This window comes from Sciurus carolinensis, chromosome 13, assembly GCF_902686445.1.
Source record: "Sciurus carolinensis chromosome 13, mSciCar1.2, whole genome shotgun sequence".
Classification (NCBI taxonomy): domain Eukaryota; kingdom Metazoa; phylum Chordata; class Mammalia; order Rodentia; family Sciuridae; genus Sciurus; species Sciurus carolinensis.
In genome coordinates, this window is record NC_062225.1 from 53,398,091 (window position 1) to 53,422,380 (window position 24,290).

Genomic DNA, 24,290 nt, shown 5'->3' on the forward strand with positions numbered 1-24,290 from the left:
ACACTTTTATCAGGCCACATTGTCATGTAAATTAGTTTGCCAGGTTGCTCTCCTACAAAAAATAAATAAATAAAATAATTTTTACAAAATAGAGTTCTCAAGTTGATTTTCAGTGTTGCCCAAGAAGGCTGACTTCTAAGTTTTGGGAATTTAGGACTACATGATGACACCAGGTTCTGCAGTTCTAAAGACAGAAGTGACAAGGAAGGGACAAAGTAGATATAATAACCACTTGGAAAACCTATCCTTGCTGGAATGTCCCCTGTGTGACAAATAGTATTTCTATTGTTTCCTGTAGTATTTTCCTTTCTTGTATCTCTTATTAGTTGCTTCTATTATGAATTGTTGCCATTTACAACTCCATTCACTTTATTTTAATGCATATTGCTCCCATGATGTTATTTGTCTTTTCAACATTTTCTTTCTCTCTTTCCTTCCTTTGTCACAGTTCTCATGCTACTAGATATTTTCTCTTTTGCTTCATATTATTTTCCTAGCTCAAGAACATGACCTTGGGAATGAAATGCATTCCAATTCCATAATGTACCTGTCTTTGAAAATTTTAAGTTGTTTCCTCTGCCTGAATCCTATTGCTCTTGCTGTCTCTGGATCTGATTAAACCCCATTGGCTCTATTTTAAGTGATATGGGTTAAATTTCTTTCTACTACATATGGATTTCTAGTTTTCCCAGTCCCATTTGTTGAAGAGGCTGTCATTTCACCAATGTATGTTTTTGGTGCCTTTGTCTAGTATGAGATAACTGTATTTATGTGGGTTTGTCTCTGTGTCTTATATTCCATTAGTCTTCTTGCCTGTTTTGGTGCCAATACCATGCTGTTTTTCTTACTACAGCTCTGGTATTGTGATGCATCCAATGTCATGCTTCACTTTTTCTGCTAAAAATTGCTTTGGCTATTCTGGGCCTCTTACTTTTCCAAATGAATTTATGACTGCATTTTGTATTTCTATGAAGAATGTCATTAGAATTGTAATTGTCATTAAATCTGTGTAGCACTTTGGGTAGTATGGCCATTTTGGTAATATTAATTCTGCCTATTCAAGAACATTGGAGATCTTTCCATTTTCTAAGGTGTGCTTCAATTTCTTTCTTTGGTGTTCTGTAGTCTTCATTGTAGAGGTCCTTCTCCTCTTTTATTAGATTGATTCCCAAGCATTGTTTTTTAAGGTTATTATGAATGGGATAGTTTTCCTAATTTCTCTTTCAGCTGATTCATTGTTGAAGTATAGGAATGCAATTGATTTAAGGGTTTTAATTTTGTATCCTGCTATGTTGCTGAATTCATTTATGAGCTTTAGGAGTTTCATGGTGGAGATATTTGGGTCTTCTAAGTATAGGATCATGTCATTGGCAAACAGAGATAGTTAGAGCTCTTCTTCTCCTATTTGTATCCCTTCAATTTCTTTCTTTTGCCTAATTGTTCTGGCTAGAATTTCAAAGACTATGTTGAACAAAAGTGGTGAAATGGGCATCCCTGTATGGGGAGTAAAATATCCAAACTACCCCCTCTGAGAAAAAAAAGGGGACTTTTTCCCTCTTTAATTCCACATAGTCTATTCTTTTTATTCTACTTTTAATCTTTATGAATATAACTGAGCAATTGGACTGAATGCACTCTTCCATGTCGTAATTGGCTTGAAATGTTGTTTAAGCACCTGTGCATTTTGTTTCTCTTCTCCATATTTAAAGCAGCAACATCAAGTATACCCTGCTGCTTACCTCTGGCAGCTCTATGTAACAGTCCAACCCCCTCTAGTTAGGGAAAAGAGTCCCAGCAGCTGTCTCACCCACGGTCAAGGGAATGCACCTGTCAATATCATAAATAATAATGCCTTGCTTCATCTGACACTTTGAACTTTGTCTAAATGCTTTTACTTACAGTTTTCATTTCCACCTCTTATGTAGTTGAAAGTTATGACATTGTTAGTGCCTTTTTAGTCATTCACTTTTGCTTTTTCCCACAGTCATTTCATTTCTGAATAGCATTCATATAGTTTTTATCACTATAATTCTGTATAATCAAACCAGCAATTTGGAGAATTTTTTTTCAGTGAACTCTATTTCTTTCAAAACATCCTCCATTATGCCACCTCTAAAACTTCTATTTAATCCTCAGAAGTAGAATTACTGCCAACATGTCTTTTAGAGTTATCCCCAGTAATTTTATAATCACAGTTCTCCCAATGTGATCACTCAGTAAACACTCTCTGACTTCTTTCCTTTAATTCTTCTCTTGACAAGGCACCATCATCCTTTCGATAATTATTAACTTTCTTTCTCTGCTATCTTCCCCTCAGAGACTGCTTCTGTTCACCTCTCCCCACCTCAAAGTCTGACATTTCTCTTATTAAACCTTTGAGAGTCAACAGCTATCTCTCTGATTTGTGGAAGTCTTTTGAACATTCCTCATTTTCTTCTTTTTTTTTCTATACATTTTGTATTCTCTTTTTGTGGGTGTTAAGTATTCAGTCTTTATCAGAGGCAGAATTCTGACATAGCCCCCAAGATTCCCACTGCCCTGTCGTACACATTCCATGTAGTCTTTTCCTTTGAGTGTTACAGACTTATGAATAAACTGTGATATCACTTAGTGTGGTCAAGTAATAGCAAAAGGGATTTTGTACAGTACTTAAGGACTAATTGAAAGGGATATTTGCTGAGTGAACCTGATCAGGTACACCCTTAAAATAACAGAAGCAATATCAGGAGATCCCCTGATAACCTTGAAGACACAATCACCATGTTGTGGAGAGGACCAAAGGTTGGGAAACTCCAGGAAGCCTCACAGAGATGATAAAGAGCCCCCTGACAGCCACCAAGAACTCTGATCCTCAGACCTGCAAACAGAAGGAATCTGTCAGCAACCCATGAGCTCAGGAAAGGACCCTGAGCTCAAGATGGGAACTTAGTCTGGTTCACACCTTGATGGATGCCTTATGAAATTCTGAGCAGAGAACCCAGCTCGGTGCCTAGACTTCAGACCTACAGAACCTACTAAGTTAGCAACAGTTTGTTACATGGCAATGGAGACAGAAAACAAAATATGTCTCTTGTCTCCTTTTGGTGCTCATCTCTCCTTGTGACTATAATTCCTAGTCATTGTCCTAGATGTACTCTCTTGAAGTCACAATGCCTCAAGTCCCACCAACATTTGACCTTTCTTTTGGGTAAGTTTGTATTTCTCTATTCTCATATCCTTACCCTATGACTTGGTCTATTTATTCTTCCCCTCTAGGAAATTTATTTATTTTGCAATTTTCAAAGTAGTAAACTCAATCTATTCCATCTACTTGCTTTCTTTCATAGATAATATTCTTATGACCCACTTCTTATTAATTTTTAGAATTGCATTCATTAGAATTGGATTCATGCTACAATGAAATACTTCCCCATGCTTCAATGAAATTGATTCACTCATTCATTTATTTTTTTAATGATTTCTTTTCCATTCAGGAGTTAGAATGTCAACCTAAAATGTCAGGTAGTCTCCTAGGCACTGTTGTTATAAAGATAAATAAGGCAAAAGACTTTGGTTCAAAAATACTCATGTTAGAGTAGAGATAGGATGATTTTCAGAATCAAATAAAATATTAAGCAGAACTTTAAAATATGCAAGCTTAAGACATTACTATTAAATAAGGTATAAATATATACATATAAAGAAACAGATTTTGAGACATAAAAAATTTTAAGGCATAGGACAAACAGCAAATCAGTTTAAAAGAAAAAAAGGAAAAACAATATCCTATCCTCACAGCATCAGTTGTTTTGTTTCTCCTTTAAGTGATCATTTATCATAATGTTTTAAGCATCAATTTTGTACAGATTGATGCATCAGGCATTTAGGATAAGTAGCAAGGATGCAGGGACACAATATTTTCCTTTAAAATACCCTCTATGTTTTGCACAATCACATTATTATCATGTCTCACAGATTACTCTCTAGAGTGCTTTGCCTTTTCCAGAGGGAAAAATACAGTATATGTATACAATGGTCCAGGCACAGACTGTGAGCACAGAGTTGGTGTGATGGTGGCACATCATTGTGTCATTTTCTTTCAACAGGCACAATTTGACCTGAAGCATCTGGTGTAGGCAGAGGGTGTGTAAATTACCATAGCCTAAGGATATGCAGTTAAGCATGAAGTCAGTTGAATGGATGTCAGTGAATTGGGGTAAGAAACACTCCAGCCTGAACAGAAAACAAATACATTTCATATAAAAAGTGCAAATTTTCCATGGAAATGAGAAAAGAGAATTCCTAAGAGAACTTATTTTCCTTGTCTATTTATTTCTGCCCTGTAGGAAGATGGTAATGGGAAATATTTTAATAACATTGTAGGCTTTAACAAAGACAGTGCTATTTTTGAATGACAATATCATATTTTTTTTGCTAGAGTCATAAACATAATCAACATCTCACTTTCAGAATATGTGCATCATTTTGAAACCAGGCTGGTTGTGATGTTTGAATGTCTTTGAGCACCACAGATGCAGTTTGAAGGCAGAGCAGCAAGTCACAGATGTTTGTGCCTGGATGTGGACTGCCTCGTCTAACATCTGTGAGAACATGTGAAATCAGATAAAGGAAAGGTCATTTTCCACAGCAAATGTATCCTAGATGTCTTAGTCCATTTTTTGATGCTGTAACAGAATACCTGAGTCTGAGTAATTTATATAAAATGTAGATTTATTCCATCACAGTTCTAGAGGCTAAGTCTAGGCTCCAGATGCCACCAACTGGGGAGGGCCTTCTTATTGTGTCCTCACATTGTAGAAGAGCAAAAGAGAGACTCTACTCCCACAAGTCCTTTTTATGTGGCACAAGAGCTCTCCTGATCCTTCCATTAGGTCCTTCTTCCCATTACTATTTCTTTAGAGATTAAGTTTCAACTTGCATTTGCAGGAAACAAAAGCATTCAACCAAAGCACTAGTTAACAGTTTTTGTCTGAATCTCCATTTCTTATTTGTTCAATGTTGGAGCAACTCCTTCTTTTCCTTCCAATCTAGTGTGTTGCCAACAAACCACTGTACCACCTGTTTCTTTTAGGCAATCCTAGAGTCTAAACATGCATTTCAAATATTACTATGATGAAATTTCACAGTAAATGCTTTAAAAATCTTAGCTTATGAATCATTTGATATAACCAAGTTTCAGCAGCAAGAAAAAAATTTTACAACTCCCTAAATATAATTAAGTTCTGCCCTATTGAAGTAAGGCACTGTCGTTCAACTTTGCAGAGAGGTTCTCCTCTTAAACTAAATGCTGGTCTATTCATTCAGAGAAGCTGCTTATTCACTTCTAAGGAAGCAGGACTCAACATTTTTTAAGAGCTGTAATAGGAACTGAAAAGCCTCTACTTGTGGAAATAATTACAATATAAAAAGCAGAACATTGAATGGAATAATTTCATAGACAAAAGCTAACAATCAAACTGGGAAGGACCCTCCTTGTCAAGGTTGATTTATATAAATTTGTTTTTTTTTTGGTGTGTGTATTTTGTTTTTGTCAAAGTAAAGCAAAGCATTTTCTCCTACAGCATTCTCTCACTCAGCACAGAACTCTTCTGTGGAGGTTTTTGTATGGAGGTTGTTTTAGTCAGTTTTTTTGCTGCTGTGACTCAAAGGATCTGACCAGCACAATTATAGAGGAGGAAAGGTTTACTTGAGGGCTCATGGTTTCAGAGGTCTTAGTTCACAGAAGGCTGGCTCCATTCCTCAGGACTCGAGGTGAGACTGAACATCATGGCAGAAAAGTGTGGCAGAGAGAAGTAGCTCGCATCATCAGGAAGCAGAGAGAGAGACTCCACTCACCAGATACAAAATATATACCCCGTAGCCACATCCTAATTCCCACCTCCTCCAGCCACACCCTACCACTTCAATTAATCCCATATGGAATTAATTCACTGATTGGGTCTTACAACCCAATCATTTCTCCTCTGAACCTTCCTGCATTGTCTCACAAGTGAACAACTGGGGGACACCTCACATCCAAGCCATATCAGAGGTTTCTCCAAAACTCCAAATGATTCTCTGGTGGACACCAAATAGGAATTCTATATTTCACTTCCATTCCAATGCAGTCTACCTGACACGGTATCAAATTCCACAGGTTGAGGGTTTATTCCCACTAGACTGCTGCCGCTACACTTCAGATTCCAAACTGAGTAGGTTGCCACCTGTTTTAGTAAACTGTGTCACTGTGACCAATATACCTGACAAGAACAACTTACAAGAGGAAAAGTTTATTTTGGCTTATAGTTTCAGAGGTTCAGTCCACGGTTAGCTGACTCCATTGCTCTATATCCAAGATGAGGCAGAACATCATGGCAAAAGGCATGGAATGGGAGAATAACGCAGGACATGACAGCCAGGAAACAGAGAGCTCTGCTTGCCAGGGACAAATATAAACCTCCAAGTGATGACCCCAATGATCTACTTCCTCTGGCCACATCCTACTTGCCTAAAGTTACCACCTAGTCAATCCTTTCAAGTGGATTAATTCATTGATTAGGTCCCAGCTCTCATAATCTAATCATTCCACCTCAAACATTTTTCCATTGTTTCACACATGAGTTTTTGAGGGACACCTCATATCCAAACCATAGCATCACCTCTACTTCTAACTGACTGGCAATAAACCACAACCCATTCCTCAGTTTTGATTACTTGCTGGGATAGCTCATAGAACTCAGGGAAACACTTATGTTGCCTGTTTGCTATAAAGGATATCACAAAAGGTGGAGGTGAATACCTGGATGGAAAGATGTGTAAGACAAAGTATGGGGGAGGGGTGTGGAGCTCTCATGTCCTCTCTGGGCACACCCCTCTGCCAGTGCCTCCACAGATTCAGTAACCTGGATGCTCACCAACTCTTGTTCAAGGGTTTTTACAGACCTTCATCAACATATACAAGTGCACCCCCCCACTCACACACACAAACACTCAGCTCACTCATTTCCCATAGGTCAGTGGGTGGGGCTAAAAGTCCAATCCTGTAATCTCTTGGTCTTTCTGGAAACCAACCTGATTATGAGGCTCACTAGGGACCCTGACCCAAGTCACCTCATTAGTATAAATTCAGGTGATATGAAAAGGAACATTTTGGATAACAAAAGATACTCCTATATGACTTAAGAAATTCAAAAGGTTTTAAGAATACTGGGACAGGAACTGAAGACAAAACCCCAGTGTATTTCTCATACCACAGTTTTTAAAACTTTTAAACTGAAAGAGATATTAAATTTCATGGTATACCAAACACTTTAAAATTTCCTCAAGTATAGCCATTTGAATATATGTACACATATGTCCATGTTCTGGGGATCACTTATGCATGTATAGATTTCTGGTTACACATTCCCCAGGAATCTCATCCTTCTTCCCTATTCAACTACTTCCTGTAAATGAATGGCTTCCAAATGTATTGCTCCAGGTCAAACATTCTAGAATTTTCAGAGTTGCCTATCTTGCTACCTATTAAACACTTGCTGCTCAGTGTACCACAATCATCATAAAATCCACCAGTCCAAAACCAAACACACAGCATCTTCAAGTCTATCCAACCTCCTATGCACCTTATTTAATGAGTAATTCCATCATTACCTGTGTTTCTCAGGATAGAAACTTAAGGGTGACTCAGAAATGTTCACTATCAAAATCTCCTTCCCTATCACAAGATCTTGATAATTCCCCCTCTTAATTCCTCTCAAATATGTCCTCCATTATTAAAATGTATTTTTGATTCTTTCATTTTGAGTTCTGTCCATTTGTGAACTGAACTATTTCCATAGTGTCCTTATAAACCTACTTTCATCTAAGAGAAGCTATATTCTGATATTCCACATTTAACATGATACAGTTGTCCTATCTTATCCACAGTTCTGCTTTCCCTGGTTTCAGTTATCTGAGGTCAACTGCAGTTCAAAAATATTACATGGAAAATTCCAGAAAAACACAATTTATAAATTTTAAATGCTGCACTGTTCTGAATAGCAAGATGAATCTTCTTGTCATTTTTGGTCTGTCTACTCATCATCATTTTGTCCAGCATATCCACACTGTGCTAGATCTACCTCTGAGTCACATAGTGGTTTAACTTCACAATGGCCCCAAAGCACAGGATTAGTGATTGTGCAAATTCAGATATGCCAAGAGGAAACCATAAAGTGATGAAAGTTCTGGATTTAATAAAAAAAATGGTTTGTAGAAATTGCTAAGATCTGCAATAAGAACAAATCTTTCATTCATGAAATTGTGAAGAAGAAGAAATTTGTTCTAGTTTTGCTATTGTACCTCAAACTGCAAAAATTACAGTCAGTGCATTGAGAAGTATTTGATTAGATAGAAAAGGCATTAAATTTGTATGCCTATGGGGAAAATACACACACACACACACACACACACACACACACACACGAGTTCAGTACTATCTGTGGTTTCCAATATCCACTGAGGGGCTTGGAATGTCTTTCCTGTGGTGAAGGGGAGACTACTGAACTATCACACAAATGACTGGATGTTAATTTTGTTTGAAAAATATTTCAGTAACTGAAAGTCAATAAAAATGTTTTCATTCACAAAGTGTTTTAAGAGCTTCTTAAAAGTAGAGATGGCCATCACTTTACTTGGGTACATCTTGATGTGGACGGTAAATGGACTCCAATGTTGATGAGTCTTTAAAATTGACCACCTCTGTTCTGGATCCAGAGCTGTGTTCATGAGAAATCCATGGAGAGGCCTTTGAATTTTCACAGCATGTTGTAATCATTATTAAGTTAATTTGTATAGCACCCCATGAGAGAAGTAAATAACACTATCCTTTTGTAACAAATGAAGAAGCAAAACATAATGGCAGTCAAATTTTATTTTCAATCCACTGTACAAATGAAGCTTTTAAAAATTATTTTCTGTCCCTCATCTCCAGCCATGTTTAGAGTAAATATAGACTCTTGCTCTTACAATATTGTTATTTGTTTCAAATTACTAGTGTTCAGACATAGAAAAAAAGTTCATAATATCTAGGACATTAAATTCAGTGAGAATAAACTCATTATGGAATTTTATTATGCTTTATGTCTAGAGATCAATACATACCCTAATTTGTTATTTCAGCATAAAATATGTGAACTGCTCAATATACATAATGGCTCCAATAGTGACAAAAGAGTTCATCATCTAAGAAAACAAAGGTCTCTCCATTAAACTACCCCTTATAATTGCCAGTTTGGCTTCATAAATTAACAGCTCCTAATTAAGCTTCAAATAGTAATAATTAAAAAAAAACATTTTGCTCATTTTTTTTTTGTTCTTGTTACAAAATAGCAATCAGAGAAATTGGGTTGGTGTGGAGTACATCCAGACCACAGCTAGACTGCACTTTGATAAACTTCATTTATCAACACCAAAGAAAAATATTTCAAGGATATTACATGCATTATTCCATTTATTACTTATAATGACCCTCATATGGATGGGACAAAAACTATTTACCCTCCGTGGAAACTGGCAAACAAAGGCAAAGGGGCTGAGCCTACATTCCTGTTTTAGTCAACATTTTCACTGCTGTGACTAAATGATCCAACCAGCACAATTATAAAGGAGGAAAGGTTTATTTGAGGGCTCATGGTTTCAGAGGCCTTAGTTCAGTGAAGGTCGACTCCATTCCTTGGGCTCAAGGTGAGACTGAACATCATGGCAGGAGAGGGTGGTGGAGGGAAGTAGCTCACATCATGGTGGTCAGAAAGCAGAGAGAGAGAGACAGACTCCACTCTCTAGATACAAAATATATACCCCATAGCCATGCTCCAATTCCACCTCCTCCATTCATACCCTACCCCTTTGATTAATCCCAGCAGGGATTAATTCACTTATTGGGTTAAGACTCTTATAACCCAATCATTTCTCCTCTGAACCTTCCTGCATTGTCTCATGTGAGCTTTTAGGGGACACCTCACATACAAACCATAACAGTTCCTGAAACAAACAACAGGAGGGGCAACCACTCATGCCTTTAACCCTACATGGAGTCTGCGATACATCATTACATCTCATGTCTAGAGCACACTTTCCCAGGTCTAAGAGTCAAATCTCTTAGTAAAATTGGTCTTGGTAAAAGCAAGTATATGATCAATCATAGTATTAAGTAAAACATATTAGCCTAAAAGCAAAACTTCCAAAAATTTTTGCTAAATCAAAGGAATTCCTTATATATAAGTAAGTGCCAAACTAAATATTTTAGATTACTGAGGTGCCCTTTGGATTTATGTGTTGTCACCCTGATGGTTGGCTTCTAAAGACACAATTGTGATGGAGGAATTTTTTTTCTTCTGGAGTCTAGATTTCCAGAAAGGCAATGAAATTCTCCTTAAAACGTTTGTACAATTTAATATTCTAAAATACATGTCCGTATTTCAATTTTAGCAAAGTGGGTCATCCTTAATACCTGGAGCAAGATATTACCAGTTTCTTTATTGTACTCCCTTAAAATACATTTTAATCACCTTTTATTCTCATAACTCTTAGTAATACTAGAGAAATTCTTGATATCACATCTCTAATGTACCCAAACCAGCTCTTCTTCATCAGACAAAATGACTTTGCGTAATGAATGGGGACTACTCTTCAAAGGCACTTATTTTGAGAGATTTCACATGACTAGAGTATAAAGCAATTAAGAGCATATCATTTAGTAACTGATGTACTTGAATTATTAAACATGGCCCTTACCTGCAGCTTCCAGGAGTGTGTTCTACATATAAAGAGAACTATGGAATTGAACTTAGATAGAAGAAAGTAGAGTTTAGAAATTAAATATATGACTCACATATTTTTAAATGTACAGAGGAAAAGAAATATTTAATAATTAAACAGATTTTTTTTGCTTTACAATTTTTTTTTTTATATTTTTTTACATTTACATAGGGTAATGATGTTTATTTTATTTTTCCCCTCGCCCCACCCCTCCCACCCCTCTTTTTCCCTCTACACAGTCCTTCTTTCCTTCATTCTTGCCGCTGTCCTTAGCCTAACTCTAAACCTAACCCTAAACCTAATGCTAGCCCCTCCCACCCCCCATTATATGTCCTCATCCGCTTATCAGCGAGATCATTCGACCTTTAGTTTTTTGAGATTGGCTTATCTCACTTAGCATGATATTCTCCAATTTCATCCATTTGCCTACAAATGCCATAATTTTATCATTCTTCATTGCGGAGTAATATTCCATTATATAAATATGCCACAGTTTCTTTATCCATTCATCAACTGAAGGGCATCTAGGTTGGTTCCACAATCTGGCTATGGTGAATTGAGCAGCAATGAACATTGATGTGGCTGTATCTCTGTAGTATGCTGATTTTAAGTCCTTTGGGTATAGGCCAAGGAGTGGGATAGCTGGGTCAAATGGTGTTTCCATTCCAAGCTTTCTGAGGAATCTCCACACTGCTTTCCAGAGTGGCTGCACTAATTTGCAACCCCACCAGCAATGTATGAGTGTTCCTTTTTCACCACATCCTCGCCAACACCTATTGTTGCTTGTATTCTTGATAATCGCCATTCTAATTGGGGTGAGATGAAATCTTAGGGTAGTTTTGATTTGCATTTCCCTTATTACTAGGGATGTTGAACATTTTTTCATATATCTGTTGATTACTTGTACATCTTCTTCTGTGAAGTGTCTGTTCATTTCCTTAGCCCATTTGTTGATTGGATTATTTGTATTCTTCATGTAGAGTTTTTTGAGTTCTTTATAGATTCTGGAAATTAGCGCTCTATCTGAGGTATGGTTGGCAAAGATATTCTCCCACTCTGTAGGCTCTCTCTTCACATTACTGATAGTTTCCTTTGCTGAGAGAAAGCTTTTAAGTTTGAATCTATCCCAGTTGTTGATTCTTGCTTTTATTTCTTGTGCTATGGGTGTCCTGTTAAGGAAATCTGATCCTGAGCCAACAAGGTGAAGATTTGGACCTACTTTTTCTTCTATAAGATGCAGGGTCTCTGGTCTGATTCCGAGGTCCTTGATCCATTTTGAGTTGAGTTTTGTGTAGGGTGAGAGATAGGGCTTTAATTTCATTCTGTTACATATGGTTTTCCAGTTTTCCCAGCACCATTTGTTGAAGAGGCTATCTTTTCTCCATTGCATATTGTTGGAACCTTTGTCTAGTATGAGAAAAGTGAATTTATTTGGGTTTGTGTCCATGTTCTCTATTCTGTACCATTGATCTACCTGTCTATTTTGGTACCAATACCATGCCGTTTTTGTTACTATTGCTTTGTAGTAGAGTTGAAGATCTGGTATTGCAATACCCCCTGCTTCGCTCTTGCTACTGAGGATTGCTTTAGCTATTCTAGATTTTTGATTCTTCCAGATGAATTTCATAATTGCTTGCTCTATTTCTGCAAGGTACATCATTGGGATTTTAATTGGAATTGCATTGAATCTGTATAGCACTTTAGGTAGTATAGCCATTTTGACGATATTAATTCTGCCTATCCAGGAACATGGGAGATCTTTCCATCTTCTAAGGTTTTCTTTAATTTCTTTCTTTAGTGTTCTGTAGTTCTCATTGTAGAGGTCTTTCACCTCTTTTGTGAGATTGATTCCCAAGTATTTTATTTTTTTCGATGCTATTGTGAATGGGGTAGTTTTCCTAATTTCTCTTTCTGAAGATTCATCACTTATGTATAAAAATGCATTGGATTTATGAGCATTGATCTTCTAACCTGCTACTTTACTGAATTCACTTATGAGTTCTAAAAGTTTTCTGGTGGAATTTCCAGGTTCCTCTAAATATATAATCATGTCATCAGCGAACAGGGATAGTTTGAGTTCTTCTTTTCCTATTCGTATCCCTTTAATTTCTTTGGTTTGTCTGATTGCTCTGGCTAGAGTCTCAAGGACGATGTTGAATAGAAGTGGTGAAAGAGGGCATCCCTGCCTTGTTCCAGTTTTTAGGGGGAACGCTTTCAGTTTTTCACCATTTAGAATGATATTAGCCATGGGCTTAGCGTAGATGGCCTTTATAATGTTTAGGAATGTTCCCACTACCCCAATTTTTTCTAGTGTTTTGAGCATGAAGGGATGCTGTATTTTATCAAATGCTTTTTCTGCATCTATTGAAATAATCATGTGATTCTTAACTTTAAGTCTGTTGATATGGTGAATGACATTTATTGATATCCGAATGTTGAACCAACCTTGCATCCCTGGGATAAAACCCACTTGATCGTGGTGCACTATCTTTTTAATATATATTTGTATGCGATTTGCTAAAATTTTGTTGAGAATTTTTGCATCGATATTCATTAAGGATATTGGTCTGAAATTTTCTTTCCTCCATGTGTCTCTGTCTGGTTTAGGTATCAGGGTGATATTGGCTTCATAGAACGAGTTTGGTAGGGTTCCCTCCTCTTCTATTTTATGGAATAGTTTGAGGAGTATTGGAATGAGCTCTTCTTTAAGGGTTTTGTAGAACTCGGCTGAGAACCCATCTGGTCCTGGACTTTTCTTTGTTGGTAGGCTTTTGATGACCTCTTCTATTTCATTGCTTGAAATTGGTTTATTTAAGTTGTGTATGTCCTCCTCGTTCAGTTTAGGTAGTTCATATGTCTCTAGAAATTTGTTGATGTCTTCGAGGTTTTCTGTTTTGTTGGAGTATAGATTTTCGAAATAGCTTCTAATTATGTTTTGTATTTCAGTCGTGTCTGTTGTGATGTTTCCTTGTTCATTCTGAATTTTAGTAATTTGAGTTTTCTCCCTCTTTCTCTTTGTTAGTGTGGCTAAGGGTTTATCAATTTTATTTATTTTTTCAAAGAACCAACTATTTATTTTGTTAATTTTTCTAATTGTTTCTTTTGTTTCGATTTCGTTTCTGATTTTAACTATTTCCTGTCTTCTACTACTTTTGGTATTGGTCTGCTCTTCTTTTTCTAGCGCTTTGAGCTGTAGTGTTAAGTCGTTTATTTGTTGATTTCTACTTCTTTTTTTGAATGCACCCCATGAAATAAATCTTCCTCTAAGTACTGCTTTCATAGTGTCCCAGAGATTTTGATATGATGTGTCTTTGTTCTCGTTTACGTCTAAGAATTTTTTTATTTCCCTCCTGATGTCTTCTGTTATCCATTTATCATATAATAGTGTATTATTTAGTCTCCAGGTGTTGGAGAAGTTTCTGTTTTTTATTCTGTCATTTATTTCTAATTTCAATCCATTATGATCTGATAGAGTACAAGGTAGTATCTCTATCTTCTTGTATTTGCTAACAGTAGCTTTGTGGCATAAAATATGGTCTATTTTAGAGAAGGATCCATGTGCTGCTGAGAAGAAAGTGTATTCGTTCTTTGTTGGATGGTATATTCTATATATGTCCGTTAAGTCTAAATTGCTGATTGTGTTGTTGAGATCTATAGTTTCTTTATTCAATTTTTGTTTGGACGATCTATCCAGTGGTGAGAGAGGTGTGTTAAAATCGCCTAGTATTATTGTGTTGTGGTCTATTTGAATTCTGTAATTGAGAAGGATTTGTTTGACGTACGTGGATGAGCCAATGTTCGGGGCATAGATATTTATGATTGTTATGTCTTGCTGATTTATGCTTCCCTTAAGCAGCATGTAATGTCCTTCTTTATCCCTTCTGACTAGTTTTGGTTTGAAGTCCACATTATCTGAGATGAGGATGGATACTTCAGCTTTTTTGCTGTGTCCGTGTGCATGGTATGTTTTTCCCCATCCTTTCACCTTTAGTCTATGGGTGTCTCTTTCTATGAGGTGAGTCTCTTGCAGGCAGCATATTGTTGGATCTTTCTTTTTAATCCAATCTGCCAGTCTATGTCTTTTGATTGATGAATTCAGTCCATTAACATTCAGGGTTATTATTGTGATATGATTTGTATTCCCAGTCAATTGACTCATATTTGTTTTTGACATGATTTGGTTTCTCCTTTATTTGGCTATTCCTTTAGGCTAGCGCCTCCTGTTGCTGATTTGCATCATTGTTTTTCATCTCTTCCTCATGGAATATTTTGCTGAGAATGTTCTGTAATGCTGGCTTTCTCTTTGTAAATTCCTTTAGCTTTTGTTTATCATGGAAGGATCTTATTTCATCGTCAAATTTGAAGGTAAGTTTTGCTGGGTATAAGATTCTTGGTTGGCATCCGTTTTCTTTCAGGGCTTGGTATATGTTGTTCCAGGCCCTTCTAGCTTTTAGGGTCTGGATTGAAAAATCTGCTGATATTGTTATTGGCTTCCCTCTGAATGTAATTTGATTCTTTTCTCTCGCGGCCTTTAAAATTCTGTCTTTATTTTGTATGTTAGGTATTTTCATAATAATGTGCCTTGGTGTGGGTCTGTTGTAATTTTGTATGTTTGGAGTTCTATAAGCCTCTTGTACTTGGTTTTCCATTTCATTCTTCAGATTTGGCGAAATTTTCTGTTATTATTTCATTGAATAGATTGTTCATTCCTTTGGTTTGTTTCTCTAAGCCTTCCTCAATCCCAATAATTCTTAAATTTGGCCTTTTCATGATATCCCATAATTCTTGTAGATTCCGTTCATGATTTCTTACCATCTTTTCTGTTTGGCCAACTTTGCTTTCAAGATTAAATAATTTGTCTTCAATGTCTGAGGTTCTGTCTTCCAGGTGTTCTATCCTATTAGTTATTTTTTCTATGGAGTTTTTAACTTGGTTTATTGTTTCCTTCATTTCAAGTATTTCAGTTTGGTTTTTTTTCAGTATCTCTAACTCTTTATTGAAATGATCTCTTGCTTCCCGTATTTGGTCTTTTAACTGTTGATTGGTGCGATCATTTAATGCCTGCATTTGCTCTTTCATCTCCTCCTTCAATGCCTGCATTTGCTCTTTCATCTCCTCATTAGCTTCCCTGATTGTTTTAATTACGTACATTCTGAACTCCCTTTCTGATATTTCTTCTGCTATGCTGTCATTGGGTTTTATTGATGTAGTATCTAGGTTTGTTTAGGACATTTTCTTCCCTTGTTTTCTCATATTGGTCAGTTGTCAGTGGGACCCTGAGAATTTGCAGTTTTCCGCTACTGGCTTATAGTGTCCCGGTAGATTTCCAGTGTATCACCTCCCAGCCTTCAGTAGCCTGATGTCTTGGAGGAATCTGATAAATCAGCTCATCCGAAGAAAACTGCCCCTAGCCCCCTACTGGTTCCACTGTTTGGAACTGGCTCTGTGCGGAAATGCTCTCACTGTGGGCCTGCGCCGTGCAGCTGGCCGTGTGGGAGGAGCCCACTGCCGGAGTGTGGAAGGCTACCTTGGGAAGACTCTAGCTGCCCTGCCTGGCTCCAATAAGCCACCTCTATCTGGGCCTGCCACCCGGGCTGAGCTTTACCCAGTGGGCAGACTCACCCGTGGCTCTATTTCAGTCCGAGTCTCTCAATGCCTCCCCCTCTTAACTCCTGGGTTCTGGAGCGACTGGGGTGCAGTCTCCCTCTAGGCCGCCATCTTGGATCACCCCGTGAAGAGAGCCTGCAGCTGGAGTGGGCAGAGCCGCCTGAAGAGGTGTCTGGCTGCCCTGCCCTGATCCCAGAGGCTGTTTGCGGATCGCGGCTCTCCGCTGGTTCGTTGCTGGAGTACGCTGCGCTGCAGGGACTCCGGGACTCGGAGCTTGTTCTGGTCAGAAAGGCTCTCACTAGCGGGCCAGTTCCGTTCCGAGAACCCGGAGAAGCTGGCTGTGTGGGCGGGGCCCACCGCCGGAGTGCGCAGGGCTGCCTGTGGATGACTCTAGCTGCCCTGCCCGGCTCCGATAAGCCACCTCTATCTGGGCCTGCCACCCGGACCGAGCTTTACCCAGTGGGCAGACTCACCCGTGGCTCTATTTCAGTCCGAGTCTCTCAATGCCTCCCCTTCTTAACTCCAGGGTTCTGGAGCGACTGGGGGTGCAGTCTCCCTCTAGGCCGCCATCTTGGATCGCCCCGTGAAGAGAGCCTGCAGCCGGAGTGGGCAGAGCCGCCTGAAGAGATCTCTGGCTGCCCTGCCCTAATCCCAGAGGCTGTTTGCGGATCGCGGCTCTCCGCTGGTTCGTTGCTGGAGTATGCTGCGCTGCAGGGGCTCCGGGACTCGGAGCTTGTTCTGGTCAGAAAGGCTCTCACTAGCGGGCCAGTTCCGTTCCGAGAACCCGGAGAAGCTGGCTGTGTGGGCGGGGCCCACCGCCGGAGTGCGCAGGGCTGCCTGTGGATGACTCTAGCTGCCCTGCCCGGCTCCGATAAGCCACCTCTATCTGGGCCTGCCACCCGGACCGAGCTTTACCCAGTGGGCAGACTCACCCGTGGCTCTATTTCAGTCCGAGTCTCTCAATGCCTCCCCTTCTTAACTCCAGGGTCCTGGAGCGACTGGGGGTGCAGTCTCCCTCTAGGCCGCCATCTTGTATCGCCCTCAAACAGATTTTTTTAAATTTTAGCTTGAAGGTCAATCAGTAAGAGTTGATAGAATAAGTTAAGAAATGCACTGCTTATTCAAGGGAATCTCAGATGGTGATAATAAATAACAGCTAACATTTATTGGGCATACTGAGCATTGGGTTAAGCATTTTATGTACATCATTTCATTTAATCCTCACACAAATACAGTGGGGTGGTATTACTACCTTCATTTTGTATGTGAGAAAATGCATTGGAGTTTGTATTAGTTTGCTAGGGCTGATGTAACACATTGCCACACACTGGGTGACTTAAACAGTGAGTGTTTATTGCTTCACAGTTCTGAAGCTTAGAACTCTGAAATAACAGTTTGTCAGGACTGGTTCCTTCTGTGAATTGTGAAGGAAGGATCTGTTCCAGGTCTCTATCCTTGGCTTATAAACTCCATCTTTCCTTTATACATCTCTATGTTCAAAATTCCCCTTTCTCCAAGGATAGGTGTTGTGCTGGAGGAAGGGCTCTCCCTAATGACCTCACTTTCACAATGACAACATCATTTCTATTAGGAAATAAGGACATATGATCTGAGCCCTCCTTCCCTTTTCAAAATGCAGTCAAGACTAGCCCAGCCACTTGGAATCTACCAAGAAGCCAGAACAGTAAAAAGCTCTATGGAACCAGGGCTGGAGCAACATCTTCCCCATCTAGAAAGATGGGTGAGAGAGGTCAGAAAGTACAGGAGTAGGCAGCCCAACACCTAACACAAGAACTGAAGTTGAGTTGAGACTCTCTAAGACCAGAGACAAGATAGAAAGCAGAAAAACCAATTGTGATCAAACAGGGTTGAATGGAATAACTCTAAGGCTTGTTTTAGAATATTTTCAGTTGGCAAAACCTACAAGAGTTGAGTAATGACATCATCCACCAAACAGGGACATGTTTGAAAATACAAAAGGATGGTATAAATAAGTTGAGGACAATAGGCATAAATAGATGGTATTTCAGGCAACCTGGGAAGAATGATCCTAGACTATAGGAATATAGTGATTGAAAGGGTTATCCCAGCTTAAAGGTTTGAACTGTTTTGGAAACAACAAAGCGCTCAGTGTAATTCAACTTTATGAACACAATTATGTATTCTGCAGATGTACAAGCAGAACATGGGACAAGATGATTCCAGAGCAGGGGATCTTAGAAGAAATAACATGGGGGCTGGTGTTTGAGTGATACATTTGAATTCCACTGTGAATAAAGAAAAGGAAAAACTTTTTGTAGAGTATAAATAACATGTGCAGTAGTATGGAGGGAGAAAGCATTACAATGAGTTGTAGGAGCCATTCTTTTATTTAACAAATATTATTTAACTACCTATCACATTAAAAACACTAGCCAAAGAAGTGGGGATCAGTCATTAACAATAAGTCTTGGTTTTTACATTCTATTAAGCGAAGATGGGCAATTTGGGAGAAAATGGTCCATTCTTATTAATACCTGAATAGTAAATATATTTTGATTTCCTTTATTGTTATCTTTAAAAATATATTTTATTCATGTTCAATGGCCATAAATGCTTACTAATATTGGGATGCTTGATATTGATCTCTATTATATCTAAACCAGCTCTCCCAAATCATAGAAAATGATTTTTAGTAATAATAAGTGATTACATGATTCTAGGTGCATGTATATGCTATCTAAAAAATAAAGGAGAGAAAATACACATACAATGTGTGAGGAGCGCACATTGGTTGTGTGATCAGGGTACCCACCTAACTCTAGGCAGCCTCCCCTCTCATACCTTTGCCATGTTCTGAGCTTTGCATCATAATGACACACAAATTCTATGGCATCAAGAAATAGGAACAAATTAAATAATTTCAACTGCCACTGTTGTCACACAAAGTATAAAACCAAAAGGATATTTGGGCATTCCTTCTCTGCTTCTGCCCCAAAAGTGAGTTATTTCAATTCACCACAAATTCCTATTGAGAAGAACTGGTATTCCTCGCTTGTGTTTGGTAGTAGGTAAGTCCTTCCCGAATTTCTTTCTCTCCCTCTGCCACCTCCTTCTCCCTCTCCTCCTCCTCCCCCTCCTCTTCCTTCTCCTCCTTTCTTTTTTGGTAGCATTTAAGAGAAAATATTTCTAGGCAAACTCCTTCTGACTGGTATAGAAATGGAAGGGGTCCTCTGGCCATTGATCAAAATTTTTCAGAGACAGTGTTCACACACAAGAAATCAGAGTCAAGCCAGTAGTCCAGTCTCAGAAAATCCCATTAGATAGTCCATCTGACATCTTTACTTTCTTCTCTATCCCTCTCTTCCTTCTTCCTCTCTGCCTCTCTCCCTTCCTTCATTTGCCTTCCCTTTCTTTTGTCTTTATTTCCTTTCTTCTCCTTTTTAATTTGTTAGATCTATTAGGGAGACCAGCCTATTACAACACCTTTTAGAAGGAATTTACACAAACTATTCATTCTACCTCAAGAAAAATGTAGTGGTTTTTAAATTTTTCTTCACTTTTTTGTTCTGCTTTAAATAAAGATACTCCATGGAGGTTAACTGGGTGAAGGACCATAATTTATTAAAATGTTTAAGTTCTTTTGAGAAGGAAAATGGTATTTTGGCAGAAGCTGGAAAGACGAAGTTTCATGGGAGGATTTTCTACATGGTCCCCCATGTCACCATAAGAGTGGTTTTAAGGGCTCATAAACTTGTGGATGCTGCTGCCTTAACAGGTAATATGTGATAAGAGACAGGCCTGGAGAGACAGGTACAATCCAGATCATGAAAGACTATAAATGGAGGTGAAGGATCTGAAAGCTATAAAAGTTGTGAAAGCAAGGAAAAGAAGAAGAAATGGAGAATTTGGGAACTATGCATTCTTCCTTTGTTCTACAGTACCTTGCAAAATATCTGGCAAGAAATATCCTTGAACAAATACAGCAGAGTTTCTAATATTTGAATAAAGATTCTGGGGGAATGAAAAGGTAGTAAAGAGTTTTAAATAAGGTTATCTTTAATTTATGTTCTTTTTCTCCAACCAACATTTGGATTTTCACTTCTTGCTTGTGGGTATTTCCCACAGTCGTCATTTGTATAAATGCAGATGACCAATTGCCTTTTGAATCTTAACCCTGTCATGCAAATAACTGGGGAGCTCAAGCACAGATGATAGAGACCAAAAGCCTAGCAAAGATGGTACCTTCATATATAGTCTGGGTTTTGTTTATTCCAAATCAAAGGTATGACCAGATGATAGTAAACCAACTGTGCTTAACTTGAAATAGGTATTCTTAGAGATAGTGTCTTCCAGCTCTGTCAACTAATTTTTTCTCTGGACTGAGAGAAACTGTACCTTCGCTTTGACCAATGTGCTTTTATTTATTTATTTTTTTTGTCTTTCCTTCATTTTAAAATTATAGGTCAACCTAGTAGAAAGAAGTACAGCTTTAATTTCATTATTGACCATTGAAATAGACCTTCCTGCTTGTTTAGTTCCTATTAGTTGCAAAGAACAGATTCATTCAATACTATCTCTATAATCACAGCAGTAATATGTAACCATTCCACACTGCTTTATACTTTCATTATTTCTTTGCACATAAATAAGGTGTCAAGAGTTTTAATACTTCATGAGCAATATTCTATAAATTATAGTAATATACTGTACTTCTTTGACCTTTTCAATATTGTGTGCTTTGGTTGGCTGGCCTCTCTATTTATAACTCTGCTGAGTAGAGGGGAAAGAATGAATATCCTGCTGCTAATGAAAACATTATATATTGAAAAAGTCAAGTGATGATACTGTCATGGTCTGAATGACTATATTTCACAAGATATACAGTACTAGGCATTGTAATTCTGATAAATCATTCTCCTGACAAAAGGTATAATAAGATTATAAAATTGCTAAAAAATAATCTATTTACTGAAAAGGTTTGTACCAAGGCTAAGATGAAAGAATTTTGAAGAAACTATTATTCAAAGCCCAAGTTTAAATTATGCTACAATTAATTATCCACTAGTACTTGTTGAGATAATATGTTTGATATTTATAACAGTAAATACAACTTAAAATGATGGGGATTTTCTTTTATAGCCTTAAAAGGAAACAATAATCCAATACATTTTCACTCACTTTCAAATGGAACTGTTGACTTTCCTTTTCCTCTTTAAGATAAGACATCTATTCTTTAGGTTTTATACTAACTCGTTTTAATGATCAAGAAAATGTAATAGAAAACTTTCCAAGAGAATTATTTATATCATTGTCTTTTGGTTACAAGTATATGCCAACTCATGGTAAGTTAAGGAATATTTAATGACATTCCTAACTATTGTGAGCTCTTCACTAAACAAATCAATGCTGTTTATTCAACCACATTTGAAATATATCTTTATATTGCAGGAAAGGGAAGGAGGAGACAAGCCAATTTTATCCCCATGGAGAACCTCTTCTGGGGCAGTTTGTGTGACTATCTTGCCATTATTTGAAAGTAACTTTTGCCCTCAGACCATGTGGAAGTGAAGATGAACTCTCTGTAGTCTTTGTTAATTTGTCATGATATATTAGTGCATGCATGAGCAGTCCTAATTAATACAATGACCTGACTCATTTTGCAGGCATCTGAACCCTATACCAAGGCATCAGAACACTCTCTACAGCTCAGGCCTTTAGAAACATGGCCCTGCACATTCCTACTCTATTCTCAGTAGTTTTATTTTTAAAGTACCTCTTAAATGAAGAACTTTCACTTCAAGGAGACCTGCAATCTCCCCTTCAGAAAAGCAGCAGAGATAGGCTCTGCCAAACAAGTTCATTTTCAATTAGTGTCTTGGATTTACTCATTTGAAAAACTTATGAGAAGCCATTATGTGTTAAAGGATTTTAGACAAGTTAGGTATGATTTATAACATAAGGTGGAATTAGACAGGTTTATTTTGATTAAACAGCACATCTGTTGGGGTGGTGGAGGAGAGATTTATGAAGTAAAATCAAGTCAAAGAGAGAAAAATGAAATAGCTATGTATAGAATAAAAGAGGATAAACGGAACCTATGTGATTAGAGACACTTAATCATACCTGTGAATATAATTTTCTGAATTCCTAATATATACTCAGGTATGTTCCAAACCTTGTATCATTTCATCCTCATAACGGTTGTCCATGATAAACCTACTATCCCCATTTACAGAAAAGAAATCAGATTCTGAGAAGATGAATTACTTACCTGAGAACTAACAGGCTGAGACAGAGCCAAGAATCAAACCTGGATGGTTGGTATTGTCTGTTTTGCCTCTCTCCAAGGTCCATGTTCTTTCCATTTCTCCATGATATTCTAGAATTTGTAAATCTGTTTCTCTCAGACTTCTTAGACATGGTATGTCTTAAGTCTCACTTAAATTGTCAAAGATATTTAAATGATGAAGATATTCCAATCTGTCCCAGTACAGAGAAACGAGTTGGAATTCTTTTTAAAGCATTAACTGTCCACAATCTGTCAATCAAAATAGACCTCTTCAGCTCTTAATAGTCAGGTGCTTTTTCATTTATCTACTTATCACACTGACATACATATAATAAAGAAATCCCTATTAAGTTTACATGTATTCCTAGTTTGCTCTAAAAAGGATTTCATCTTCTTCATCAAAATTCTCTCTATTAAACATACTAACACTTTCATTTGTAGCAGAGTAATTTGGATCTTTACTAGTTACCTGATCAAAAATATAAAACAAGAAGAGGAAACAGAAGGAGAGGGATAGGGGAGGCACTGGGCTCTTATGAATAATTATAATACATCAATAAAAATACTTAACAGTGAAGACTTGAAAAGCTATGAAACATTGATATTTTTAGTCAGCAAAGCATTCATGATAATAAAGCTAATCACCCTGACTCTTCTTTTTTTTAAAATTTATTTTTATTGTAAACAAATGGGATACATGTTGTTTCTCTGTTTGTACATGAAGTAGAGGCATACCATTTGTGTAATCATACATTTAAATAGGGTAATGGTGTTTGATTCATTCTGTTATTTTTTTCTTTCCCCACACCCCTCCCACTCCTCTTTTCCCTCTATATAGTCCTTCCTTCCTCCATTCTTGCCCCCCTCCTACCCCCCATTATGTGTCATCATCCGCTTATCAGCGAGATCATTCATCCTTTGGTTTTTTGAGATTGGCTTATCTCACTTAGCATGATATTCTCCGGTTTCATCCATTTGCCTGCAAATGCCATAATTTTATTCTTTATGGCTGAGTAATATTCCATTGTATATATATGCCACAGTTTCTTTATCCATTCATCAATTGAAGGGCATCTAGGTTGGTTCCACAATCTGGTTATTGTGAATTGAGCAGCTATGAACATTGATGTGGTTGTATCTCTGCAGTATGCTGATTTTAAGTCCTTTGGGTATAGGCCAAGGAGTGGGATAACTGGGTCAAATGGTGGTTCCATTCCAAGCTTTCTGAGGAATCTCCATACTGCTTTCCAGTGTGGCTGCACTAATTTGCAACCCCACCAGAAATGTATGAGTGTACTTTTTTCCCCACATCCTCACCAACACCTATTGTTGCTTGTATTCTTGATAATTGCCATTCTAATTGGAGCGAGAGGGAATCTTAGGGTAGTTTTGATTTGCATTTCTCTTATTACTAGAGATGTTGAACATTTTTTCATATATCTGTTGATTGCTTGTAGATCTTCTTCTGTGAAGTGTCTGTTCATTTCCTTAGCCCAATTGTTGATTGGGTTATTTGTATTCTTGGTGACTCTTCTTAAGAATAGTGTTTATTTTGGTTAGGATGTAAGGTGTCCCCCAAAAGCTCATGTGTGAGACAATGCAAGAAAGTTTAGAGGAGAAATGATTGGGTTATGAG